The following is a 13,790-nucleotide window of genomic DNA, read 5'->3' as shown; positions in this document are numbered from 1 at the left end:
AATGTAGGTACCCAATACATTTTTATTTAAGAAATGTTTGAGTCTTTAATTTTTCTAGGTCTTAGCTTCCTTTGGGTATTATAGTACCGGTGCTTCCTTCACAGGGAAGCTGCAGGAATAAAAACTTTCCATCATATTTTGAATAATTATGAAAACTATATATTGATACTGCTTTCCTTTTATTACAACTATTTACATGTATAGGTTCTTGGTTTCTATGATTACCATACCGATGCTTGGTTTTTAAAAGCTAAATTTTGTTAAGCAATCAAAATATCTCACCAGACCACAATTTATTTTGAAAAATATACTTTTCAAATGTTCTATTAGTTCAGAAGGAAGGAAGGAAGGAAAGAGGGATGGAGGGAGGGAGGGAAGGAGGGAGGGAAAAATGTTCATAGCCATGTATTCATTAACACTAACCACAAGAATCTATTTCTCATTAAAAATTCTCTAAGCAGTCTGAAAACATTAATTAAGTGTTTTACATACATTTCTAGTGGTGAATTAGAATCATACAATGGCAACATTATGGAGATAAAGGAGAGCTTTAAGAATCCCTAGTCCGTGCCTTTACTTTATAGTCAGAGAAGGCCTTTTTTGTGATTCCCAGGCCACAGATAAACTAGCAACTGCAATCAACCAGGTAACTGACTGACAGACACAGACTTCCTGGAGGATTACAAATTATTATAGAAAACTGTATGCATTTATACATAATAGAAACTCAATGATGGATATCCAAATGTGTTAAATGAGTAACTATAACTGAAAAATGAGTAACTATAATGAAGTATGTGTGCTAAAATAGACTCATCCAGAGAGTACCAAGGAAACGTGGAGAAGAACAAAGTGGATCCTCAAAACCTATAGAGATGATAAGACACCTGAAGACAACCTCAAGGAATGGTACATCAGTAGGCAGCAAAGAGAGACGGGGCTTCTCCCAGGGGTACCCCGACATATCAACTTCACATTAAAGTCTGATTGAAAACCATGTCCAAAACACAATAGTACCTAAGTCTATCATTTTCATATCCTTTCCATTGTGCTATTTGTGTGAACGCACAACATGCCATTCTGATAACAATATTTAATGCCTACTAACATGGTCAGTTAAATTAATTTTGATGCTAAAATAGATGCAATTACTCTAAAACAGAAACTGAGATTCACAGATACCTGTGAGTGTTGTTTGGAATACCCTAACTACTCTGCATCTTCCAGTCCAAATGCAAAAATGCTCATTTTCAAAAGTAGGGTAATTTAAAAGTGAAGGTTTGTTATGTTTTACAGGATGTTTGCCTGACATCAGCAATTAGAATATCTGCTAAGATTAAAAGCATAAAACAATGAGGTACAGAACAAGTTGCCCAGTCCCCTGACACAAGTAATAGTAAACACTTATTAGTTGATTTAAAACCTACTTTTCCCTGGAAAATAATTTGAATAAAGTATTACAGAGTCCTTTATTATTACTGTTTTTAGAAAGCTATATTGTCCCAACTAAGATACTTTTTATTGATAAACAGTAGAAAATAATAATTATTACTAATAGCCTATACTTACAGAAGTAACAAAATTGGAACAAGATAGTTATATATCACATGCACCTAAGAAAAACAATATACAATATAACTGTAATTTCAAAACACTAAAACTATAACCCAATATATAGTTTGTATATTCTAAGCAAGAGATACAGACTTATATAAATTAAATATTGAAATGTATAGACAGGATAGAGTTTAACAAAGGCCAATAATCAAAAAATCAAAAACTGCTTGAAGAAATTCTCTTCTGAGACACAAATTTAGGGTCATCACGTGTAAAAAATTTATTATAGACCTATAGTCAGTGAAAAAGGGGAGGATGGTCAGAGGCATCAGTTTGCTTACATGAAATAACTAAAACACTAGTCCTACCTCATATGAAAAAGATTTGCCCATAAGTAGAAATATTTTAGGGTAGTAAATAAAGAAGTGTTTGGATAAAATGAAAACAGATTCAGTCAGCAAAACTGTTAATATTAATACTGTGCCAGGAGATAGACCTAGACTAGTTTTAGGAAAATCAAAATGTGAAACTTTACACAGTTATTACAAACATATATAATTTGTTTTTCAAAGAAAAAGAGAAAATTGAATAAAATCACAATGGCACAGTTACTAGAAGCCAAATCCTACCACAAAGCATTGATACCAGGCTAGCCCACGTAAAGTTCCCAATGGGATCAACAGGAAGCTTTGCTGTTTTGAACAAGTGTTATTTCAAAATACAAAGTTCCTATACTGTCACGTGGATTGAACAAAATTAAGCTACCTAGCATGGTACTGTAGTTCTATAGAACCTACAAAGGAAGAAAATCATTCTGTGATAATCAGTAAAGGCACACAGTATTACTCATCTGAAGTATTTTCTCTTTATTCATTGTAAAAGATGTTTTGTTTTGTTTTGTTTTGTTTTGTTTTGTTTTAGGTCATAATTTCATCTCTCTCTTTGTTTAACAAAAACTTACTAAGCACCAAATCTACCAGGCACCAAAGACATAAATACATAGTATAATATCCCCAGCCTCAAAGACCTGCCAACTTTAAGGAAACAAGTGAGAAGTCCTTTGACTGAAGTCGTTAGAAGGTCCTGTAAGAGGAGAGGAGAGAAGAGAGGGAAGGGGAGAGGCGGGGAATCAGCAGCTTGGGCTACCATTTCAAGGGTAAGCCAGAGGTTACTGTTGGCACCTAGGGAAGGCAGGGCTGGCAGTGGAGTAAACTTGAATGAGAAGAACTCATGCAAAGAGAGCAAGGTTTTTTAAAACAGCCTACAAAACTCAGGGGAAACAACAAAGTAGGTGGATGAGGAGAGGGAAAAATGGGAGAAGATACAACAGCAATAAGAAGGAGCTGTTCCCCAAGGTTTGACTCAAAGTCTACTTGTAAAGCGGGCATATATGGAGAAAAAAAGCCAGAATGCTGTGACCGGGGCACTGCGAATGCGGCCAACTCCCACCTGCACCCAGGCGAAGGGAGGAAAGAAGGAAGAAAGGGAGGAAGGGAGGAAACGTCCTCTCTGACCTTCACTACCTCTTCTCTTCTTAGCACAGAGAATCCACTCAATACCACATCAGGACAAGAACAGCATATGGAGTTCCTCAAAATCTCAAAATAAGCATTACTTATTACATCTCTGGTTGTTCTTTATATTTTCAGAGGGATGAAAAGAATGCTGTGAAATTAATCCAAACATACAAAAGATGCATGAATCAAGCAATTCATTTACAAAGACACTCAAGATTTCTTCCGCTGAAAACTGCCTAAAATACTAATAACCTCATTGACAAAGAAGGGTCTAGCATTCTTTTCATGCAATTATAAAACTACTTCAAATGTCTAAATTTAAACTGCACAAACTTTTAAAATGTTTTTATTCTTGTACACAAAAGGTTGAATTCATTGTTCCTTTATGTGAAGTCATACTATAGGAATATTAAGTGATATACCCTTCAAAATGTTAAGCACCTGCTTTAAAACCCAAGCTGTACCCAATTCCATGCCTTGGAATTCATAAAGGTTGAACATACATATATTCAAAGGCAACTTTAGAGCATTGTTTGAAAAGGACTTGCTTTTCATATATTGTTTTCACAATCCATAGTTACAGATTATCTTTTTCAGAGAAAGAGATAAAATTCTTTAGAATGTCATTCTCTTTCTTTTCTACTTAAATATGGAAGCAAACTGAAGCAAAACCAAAATTTATCATACTGTGAATTGTACTCTAATAATAGGTTTATATTTTGAGGAAACAAAACCCTTTGCTTCTATTTCTAAATACTCTTCCTGAAAAAGAAATGTTTTTGAAATGTCTCAGCCTATGCTAGAGATGCCTGACTGAATACACGAACAGAAGGGGAAAGGACACACAGAAAGGAGACGGTGCTGAAAGCAGAAGGAGTAAGATTTAGAGCCTGAGATTTTTATTGACTTTTTTACTGTCAGTTACTTTTTTCTTTTAAAGACGGAATATACTACTTACATGAAAACTTAAATATTTCCCCTAAATCTTTCACTGCTGAGCAGGATTCACTGATATAAATGTAACTCTTCATCGGCAGTCCAGGGTGAGGGGCAGATACAAAGACCTGAAACACTGTCCTAGCACTGACATTGGCACATTCAACCTTCCTACCCAGCTCGGATTCTTCTTGCTGTCTCAGGGAGAGCAGGTGCATTCCTGGTAACATTTCTGGATTTAGTAGTTATCCCTTTAACTGTCTTAAGGAAGATTTTTTTGCCTGTATTAAATTCAAAGCTCAAATAAGAGTAGGCTTCCATTTCCCACTTTAACTCTCCAGTTACTCATTCAGTCTCTCAGGAACACAAATTGGGAACATAAGCTGTGTCCAGTGTTGTTAAGCTATGCTACTTGGTCTCAGTGTGTGTGGAAAGACACCTGAGAATTTTAAATATGGAGGGCAGCATTCTGAGTTGTCACAAAGGGGTGGGGATCTGACTGGTAATTCAGTGGTTAGTACAGGGTTCCAGAACACCAGACCTACTGCTGCATGGGTGAGAGTCTATGTACTGAAAACTCTCTTGTACTCCACACAGGTTTCTAAAATAGGAAGCCTTGAATTTAACTCTGTTGTACAAATACAAAATAATCTTTGTACAATTTTAATACAAATTGATCTTTTCAGGAAGCAACTACTCTGTATATCAAGAGAAGACTATTTTGTTTTATCCAAAATTTTACCAATAGCAGGTAAAACACCAATGCCTATGCTGTTTGTGGTTTTGGAAACACCATTCCCATTCCCAGTACAGTCTGTATTTGCTACTATCACGTTCACCATGCAAGAATCTGACTACGTCATTATGTCTCCTGGTAATCACGCCTCAGAAATTACATTTGAAATATTTTAATATGAACTATTTTGCTTCCATGTCTCCTTTATATTCCAGTTAGGATAACTCACTGATTATTTGAGATTTTCCAGAGGCAGATTATCTACGTAGTTTGTTTCAGGATAACAAAGCACATTATTTGTTTCTTTAAAAGAGGCATCTTGTGACATAGCATGGAGAACTCGTGACTTCAGTGAGTTCAACATTCTCTTTGTCACCTTCCGGTGGACCTTCCAGCCAGAGGAAACTCTGTGGTCAATTCTACCCAATGATACCCGAACAGAAGCATTTGAAAGTGGTCCTGATGCTGGACTTGCTTTTGCTGTTCACAATCATATGAGCAAGTCCAAGTCCATCACTGAGCAGCTGACCCAAAACCACACCACCACCAGTCCTGATAAGTGAGAAAAAGAAACTCTTCTTGTTTCAGCCACTGTTAGCTGAGTTCTCTGCTCCATTCATCTGTAAATACATCCCCAACTGATATACTACTTTTAGGCACTTCTCAGGGATCCAGAATATATTATTTATGCTGATTAATATCATAAACAGGGCCTAGGACCTATCTAAGTTTCCCAGTGCTCCTTTGGTGTTGCATAGCCAAACTCAGAATCTTCCATTATTACATCTCTGGTTGTTCTTTATTTGTACTGCTCTAAACTCAGAATCTTCCATTCTAATTATGGTCTTCCTTTGTTCCCCATTCTAATCATTAAGTCAGAAATGGCAGGATTTTATTGGATTCTGCTTTCTCTCTCAGGGAGAGGAGGTGAATGGTTGGCAAAACCTGGCTGTAATTCCTCCTTCAAATCCTTTCCTGACTTCCCTCTGTCCACCCTCACCAGCACTGCCCTAAATAACAACCTCATTAACCCTCACCGGAAACACCTCCTCACATAGCTCACGGCCTTAAATCCAGGCCCCTTTCTGATCTATCTGCTGTACTGCCACAGATTTATCTTAAGCGGAAATTAAATTATTCCTGTGCTTAAACATATGTTCCCTCCACCATTTACTGTCAGTGCTATGGCTATGGCTTTTTGCTATTGTTTGAACGATGGTTTCCCTTCCAAAATTCCTGTTGAAACATAATCCCCAATGCAACAATATTAAGAGGTGTGGCAGCCGGGCAATGATTAAGTCATGATGGTTCTGCCATCACGAATGAGACTGGCGCCCTTATCAAAAGTCTCCAGGTTGATGAGACTGATCTGGTCTCCTGTCCCTCTGACTGCACCTCAAGGACACACATCCATCCAGTCTGAAGGATGCAGCCACAAGGGGCCACCTTGGAAACAAGGAGCAGTCCCCACCGAACACCCAATGCCAACTCCTTGATCTTGGGCTTCTGGCCTCCAGAACGGTGAGAAAATCAATCTCTGTTCTGTCTAAACTAGCCAGTCTCTGGCAGTTTGTTAGAGCAGTACAAATCAACTAACACAGCCCGTGAGGCCTCGTCATCTTTCCCCTCTGCTCCCTTCCCCTTACACCTCAGCCCCACCAGTCCTTAAGTTACTGACACTCTTTGCCCCGCTCTGATTTTGCTCATATTGTCCCCTCTGCCAAAAATTCCCTTTCATCCTTCCTCCATTTGAAGAAACCAAAACCACAATGCAAGGTATAGCTTATCAGTCTCCAATTCCTGGGCAGAATTGCTTGCTGCCTTTACAAGAGCATAGTGTGTGCTACTGTTTCTTGTGTCCGTCGCCCTGCTAGGCTATATGTTACTTACTTGTGATAACATTTTACTTTCATAAAATTCACTGAGCGTATTCTCCTCAAGGAAAGTGTTTTGTCTTTCTGTACAAATCAAATAGCATGGTAGCTGCCAGTAAGTATTTATAGAATACATGAATTCTATAAGTTATATAAATTCATCAAGCAAGTGGTTGTGCTTCATAATAGAGGTGTATGGCTCTGATTCACCACTTTAATGATTATGTGCTTTTCTTGCTCGAGCATTACTTTGCTCCTTGAAACTGCGGCATTTTCACAAGTTTCTTTTATAAAGAGAGTCGAGATACCAGGGACTTGGTCTTTTCTGTCCCTCTCCAGATGCATGATCTTGAATCCACACTCTTGGTGCATGGCAGTTCTACCACCCCAATCTTTGGTACTTTTCTGGACACCAGTTAATCACCAAACGCTATCAAATTTGACTCCTAAACAGCCCTGCCCTCCCCCTCCCCCTCCCCCTCTAGCCATCCTCATCACCTTAGTTTCTCAGTATCTGACCTCGGTTGGAGCTAACACGGCCATCTCTGGACTCTTCTCCCATGCACTCTCCATAGCAGTTACCCTTCTTGAAAATAGCTCAAGCACCTCCTCCTCTGTTCAGATCCCCTGCCATCATGAGAAAGCGCCCAGCCTGGCATGCAAGACCCAGGCGCCTTTACCAGATTCACCCCTTGTCCTTCTTTGTCTCATATCCTACGGTCCAGCGATGGTAACTACTCAGAGCTCCCTAGGTGAGCCATTATTTCTTATATCTTGGAGCTTAACATGTGTTCATCCCATTACTTCAGACCCTTCTTTTTTTTTTGTAAGATTTGAGGACTTTATTTATTTATTTATTTATTTATTTGGTTTTTCTGGTTTTTCTCCGGTACTGGGAACAGAACTCATGACCTTGCATTTGCCAGGCAGGCGCTTTTGCCGCTGAGCTAAATCCCCAGCCCCCAGACCCTTCTTTTGCTGAGCATTTGTCATAGAATCCCTACTCACTCTTTGAAGCCTTAGATACACTCAGCTGAACTTGTACCTCCTCTGGGACCTTCAGCTGGAATCTTCCACTCTGAGTTAGCTGTACTCCACATAGACCCTACTCATACCTCTACTTATATCTTTTATGCCACATTTTCTTCCTTATGTCCCTATCTTGCCCACTGAACTGTGGATTCAAGGGGGCAAGCATTGTGTAAAGTCCAGATTTGAACCCCTACTCTCTAGCATTAATCTGGCATTTAGCAGGCACTAATGCCTACTAATTGCAGTCACAGTGGAACACAGGGAGGCAGCATAGAGAATGATAAAAAATTACTTTTGGAAGGCTCTCACAGAGCTATCAGATATGTGGAGTAAGAAGGAGGAGTGGATGTCCATTCTAGAATAAAGATAGTTCTTGTCTCTTTAAATCAAAGACCATGCTAAATGGATTTAACGCACTTAGTAAATACTCACGGTCTTCAACTGAACGTTTCTGCATAAGCAAACGATTCCTAGATACAGAACACTTTTTCTTCTTACAGTTATTCCTGTCCTCCTTGACACCTACCATACCACCCTGCACAGTAAGTATTCTGACTATTTGTTGACATAACTTTTTCCATACCCATTTTGTATAGGATGTGGGGCAGGAGGGCAATACAAAAAGAAAGGAAAAAACCAGACGTGGAACTTTTTTTCACAGGGAACCTTTTCTTCACCTTTTGTTCCCTCAATTTTATTAGGGAAAAAAAAGCCACGGAGTATTGACTCCTTAGGAAACCTGAATAAGGTCTACAGATTGTACCCTTGACAACTTCCTGGTTTTGACATCATTCTGTAGTTACCAAGATATATCACTAGGGGAAGTGGGCAAAAGGACAACAGAATCTGTCTGTACTATTTTTTGAAACTTCTTGTAATTTTGTAAGTGTTCCAAGAGAAAAACTGAGTCCTATTTATCTGATTTTTTAAAAGCTCAAACTGTTTTTTAAATATCATGAACCATTATTTATACTTCTGGGAAAAGAAGTAAAACATGCAGGACTGAGCCAGAATTGTGCCTCTTTATGAGACTCAGGCTGTAGGACGCAATGAGGCCACTCCAGGCCCTACTCCTGCCACCTTAGACTAGGACTCAGCTGTCTCCAATGGCTCACTATTATTTTTCCTAAAAGCTGTGGTAAGGTTCTTAGTTTCAAATGTTTTTGGAACTGGACACAACAGCCTCAACAAAGCACAGGCGCTGTCGGAACAAGGCAGGAGTGGGAAGGAAGGAAGGGGGACGGGGAGAAGGAAGAGAGAAAATCCTAACAGCCAGGCACAGGGGAATTTCATAACATTTGCCTTTCTGCTCCCAACCATCGTGGGAGCCAGCGCGGTGACAGCAGGCTGGTGAGGCAATGTTTTACTGCTGCCTCCCAGAGACTCTCAGGCACGCGGGCTCAGGAGGTGTGGGTACGATGAGCTGCTGGGAGCGCCCTGCAGTAGAACCTTCTCCTCCTTCTGGCCACACTGAATGGGCTGTGGCCCCATTCCCTGCAATGTCCAGTGACCTTCTCTCTGCCTTCCCTACTCATCCCACTCAGCATGAGCCAGTGGGATGACTAATTTTGTGTTCCTGACATTTTACTGTTTAGCAGTGAACATTTTTGAGTTTTCCATCTTAGAAAACTAGCTGGGCTCCCTCTACTAGTCTTTTCTTCTGGATGTTTTTTTATCCCCTTCAAGTTTCTGTAAACAGCAAAGCCTGATTTCCTAGTGTTCACGAAGAGGTGTGTTTGCCATGCAGCTGGCTAAAGTAACTGGCTACTGACCTACATCAAAATGGGTCGAAGACACATAAAGAGGAAGCGCGATTACATATTGCTTAAGTGAAGAAATATGACTCAAATTCCAATCATTGAAAAACTTATCAACTGAAGGACAAATTTTGTATTCTTGGCTTACAAAGCCTGTTCTGCTCTTCAGAAAGGACAGGCGACAGCTCAGCGTACCTTTGTTAGCAGAAGATGCCTGGCTGACCAAGAGGGAAGCTTCCCTGGAGAACCAGCAGTCTGTGATCTGTGATTCTGTCACATGTGCACACACCCACAATCAGCAGCCATGCCAGGCACATACAGTCGATAAAAGGACAGGTAAATCATGAAAAGTGCATTCCATAACCTTGGAGACCCACAGTAAAATAGATAACCCCAGGCATAACATTTCTGAGGTCCCACAGTCTAAAAGAACTGAAAAACTGGAAGAAAGGAACGGGATTCTAGCTTCATAAAGTTCTAGTTTCCCAACACGTGGACCTTCAACATAAGAGTGATAGGAAATGCCTTACTTCTGCCAATAAAACCAGTGAAGAATTTGTCTTCTATCTGGCAATATTAAAAAGCTATTACAAGGCACAGCAGCCTCTTCCAGAGGCAGAGAGGAGAATATGGGCTTTCTTGAATCAGAAAAAGTACAGAGTCTTCCAGAGATCCAGCTGTAGAAAACCGTAAGGCTTGGGTTATATAGATTTAATTACCATTCATCAGCACAGCATTGCAGAAAGCGTACTGTAAACTGTACGTGCATGTCTTTACCGCTAAACAGCATGCTTCTCCCATGCTATCTTCCCCTGAACTGGCTGGAAATAACAAGTTCCAAGGAACCCCAGAGCAGAGATATTGGTCATTTCTTTCGGAACATGCCTTTCATTTTCCCCTGCTTTAGACAGGCCTCCCCATCCCATACACACAAATACAGAAAGACTCTCGCTGCAAACCCAGTTCTTCTTACAGCCAGGGAAGCCTGTTCAGCATGTGCTTATTGCAAGATTTGCCATTAAACCTGTCAAACAGACATATATGAAAATACCGCTTCACTAAACAGCTGTTAAGTTTCATGAGCTTAAAAAGAAAATACCATCTAGCTATGCGCTGTTAACTCCGCAGAAATGTGCCATTCGGCGCTAAAACCTGATCTGCTGGTACACTTTTCCCTAAATCCTAACATTTGCTCTCTGCTAGGAAATGGCTGCCGCGCGGCACCATCAGCAAACACTGGCTAAGAACGCACAGACTTATTCCAGCAGCGCGTCCCCCCTCTGCAACCCAGCGCAGAGCATCTGTCGCTTCGGGCTCTCACGCAGGAGAAAGAGCACTTCTCAGTGGTGTCGAGGGGAAATTAATGTGCAGATTCCTCTTTCCCAGTGGTCAGGCATTAATCAAAGGTTGCAAAAGAAAAGTGTTAAACCAAATAGATTCACAGTAATGGAGCTAAAACAATTATTCAAAATGATTAATCAGTCACTGTAAAATAAAACCATTGTAGCACTACATCAATGCCCAGCCAGAAAAATCATACCAAGGAGAAAGAACATTCATTGAACAAGTTTTCTAGGAATTGGAGGACACAAAGCGATACAGCAGATGTCTGACAGCAGGAAATTAAAAAGATAACCTGAAAAAATAAAAATGGAATTAGGGAGACACTTGGACAGAGACAAGTCGGGAGTGTAGAGCAAAGATGATGGTGGAAAGAAATATATCCCAGTTCAGAGGTGAGAAGGAAGGAGAAAAAGAACTGTAAAGAGGCCTGGAAACCAGCTGAAAGTATTTTTTTCTTCATGGGCAATTTCTAAGTCCAAAAAGTAATTTAAAAGAAAAGATATGTACCTTTATCCGGTGCATAGGTATATATAATTTAAAGGATTCCAGAGATACTCCTAAAAAAGATTCTTGGATCTCAGAGACTGCAGAAGGAAAAGGGGAAAAACCGGCTGCCTGAGGTTAAAGTTAAACAATGGCTGGCGACAAGAGAGAGAAATCAAAGCTACCACAGCTCATCCCGATTTCTGTGATTTATTTCCCGATGGTGTCTCCCTCGAAAGATGAAAAGCCCATAGTCAGGTCACTCCTGTCGCTGTTATGGGAAATGAGGTGAGGAAGCACTAAGTTCAGAATAATCACCCCGTAATTGCCTAGAGGTCTACTAAATCTGTGAAAGATCGTCCTATTTCCTAAATGTAGTGCATTTGATTTCCCTCCAGAGAATGCAGGAAATTGTACCCTTTGAAACAGATGAGAAGTTTTGGATAACATCGCATTCTATTGGAAGGCCCTGGGGTAATGAGTAGGCAACTCCAAGCCTGCACAATGGTGTCTGATACATTTAGTAGCAGATGAGGGGAAGTTTGTTGTGACAGCTGTGTGGAAAAAAAAAGTCTGGAGGTTAGGTGGTTTGCAACATGAGAAGGTGATTTGGGCTGGAAAAAAGCAAAGTCTTCCTAGCAAGGGAGAGAACACAGAAAAAAAAGAACAAAGGCAAAACAGAGTGGCGAAAAGCAAAGTGTGCCCAGCTTGTTGCGGGGTTTTCTGCTATTGCTTCCCTGCACGGGAAATGCCTGCTGGCCAGTCAGAATGTCCCCTAAGAACAGTTGCACCATTTGCTTCTACGGCACTTTAGACCTGGCCAAGAGTAGGAATCATGTGCTGTTTTCGGGATCCATAGTCACAGAGTAAATCTTTGTTATTCTTGAAGATGATTTTATTCTTTTTCTGTCCTCCCAGGAGAACATGCGTGCAGCCCTCTTCTCTCCATTCAGTAACTAAGGCATGCTCTTCTCGGGGCTCCTCACCCACAGGGCACCAGGGCAGATGACGCCACATCCATGCTCTGCTCGATCCAGCCCCGCAGATACTACACTTGTTTTCCATCTCCCCTCTGCCTCCAGCTCTCGCTCACAGAGCCAACCATAATGAAGTGTCACAGGCAGCACATGAAAGACAGGAGCACAGCTAGATCAGCACTGCAGGGAAAAGACTCTAATGAGTTTGGAGCAGAAAGATAAACACCAAGTGACAGAGACGGCGATGAGAAAACCCTCCGAAAGTTGTCTCTGTGTAGTCTGCTTTGCAAGTCACATTCCTCACTTGATGGAAGCTGGAGAGAAGAAACATGGAAGGAGGAAAATCACAGTGACCATTCCCCTGGTAGGTGATAGACTAGGTGCTTTTGTGCACCTCACTTGCTTCAATCCTCATAAGTACTCAGTGAGGGAGATTATTACATCCAAACAGAGTCAGAGAAGTTAAATGCACTGCGCGTTGTCACTGAGACAGCAAGAGACAGAAGTCCCTGACTCCCACTTTGGGAAGCCTTGCTGACCTCATAGTTGGGGTTGGTGGTCCCCCTGTAAGTCCCAGCACTGCTCTGGTCTGCATATTTTCTCTACACTCCGTATCATTTTAATGGAACCAAGTGCTTAACAAAATGAAAGAGTGGTTAAAAAGACTATCCATGGCCTACTTTCAGTATCCTACTGTAAAGTCTCCGCGGTAGTAATACTACTATGTGCAATGTGCTTATGGGCTTGTAAAAGAGGACGTTTAAATGCAAGTGACTTCGCAGCACTGTTGTGCTTTCTACTCCCCGGTTGGAAATTAATCTTGGACTGAAATGTTTATGTCTGTCTACGGGGTTTTGCTGGGTTCTTTTCTGTTCAGTAACAAGAGACACGGTAAGCCCATTTTACCAGACACCAATTATTCACATTCAGTGTCACTACATCAAAAATATTTTAGATGCTCTAAACTTTGGAGTTTTTTTTTTTCTTCTAGAGATGGGAATGAAACAAGGACCAAGTTACCTGAGCCATCTTTTTGGAAATCATCTTGGTCTCTGCATCGAAGAACCCTACAATCCTGTTCCAGGAACTTTGTTCCAATGTCTGTTTCCAAACTAGAAAGCACATGACTTGACCACCGGGCATGTCTGTACTAAGTCCAAGTCGAGGGCAAGGGGGGCTCTGCCTGGGCTATCACTCCTGCTGCCCCATCAATTAGTGAAGTCTAATCAACCCAGAAATCCAGCAAAAAGAGGTCAGCCAAGTAGCTAAGTCCAGACTGCAATAAATCTGCTTCTAGTTACTTTTCTTTCTTGTTCCAAACTCATTTAGGTGCAGATTTTTAACAAACACAGGTGCAAAGGCTGGCTTTACTGAATGCCATGCCCAACGTGGGGAGCCAATCATGGACTTGAAACAAGTAGCCTCTGGCAACTAGAACCAAAGCTGAATACGCATTTAACTCAAAGAAACTAATGGCAATGAAGAAAGGTTAATGTGTCTCAATTTGTCTTGGCATGTGTGTGGCTGGTGCTGTATCTTAGGGCTACCAAAGCTTTCAGGAGTCTCTTCCTAATCTC

General features: G+C 40.8%; 1 protein-coding gene and 1 long non-coding RNA gene across 4 annotated transcripts in view; one reads left to right on the top strand and one right to left on the bottom strand.

Annotated features, from left to right (window-relative positions):
• Window positions 1-13,790, bottom strand: part of Cpq (carboxypeptidase Q) — a 435,107-nt gene that overhangs the window by 352,821 nt on the left and 68,496 nt on the right. The gene's annotated exons all lie outside the window — the stretch shown is intronic.
• On the top strand, window positions 4,546-13,571 carry LOC102007892. Of its 2 annotated transcripts, XR_260476.2 has the most exons (4): window positions 4,989-5,305; window positions 8,153-8,194; window positions 12,155-12,577; window positions 13,205-13,571. It is a non-coding gene; the product is annotated as an uncharacterized LOC102007892 (long non-coding RNA). The 2 variants fall into 2 exon arrangements; XR_001233450.1 differs by lacking the exons at window positions 4,989-5,305; window positions 8,153-8,194 and adding an exon at window positions 4,546-4,565.

Source organism: Chinchilla lanigera, unplaced genomic scaffold (genome assembly GCF_000276665.1).
Source record: "Chinchilla lanigera isolate Chin_1 unplaced genomic scaffold, ChiLan1.0 scaffold00016, whole genome shotgun sequence".
NCBI lineage: Eukaryota > Metazoa > Chordata > Mammalia > Rodentia > Chinchillidae > Chinchilla > Chinchilla lanigera.
This window is presented reverse-complemented; position numbering and strand designations above follow the sequence as displayed.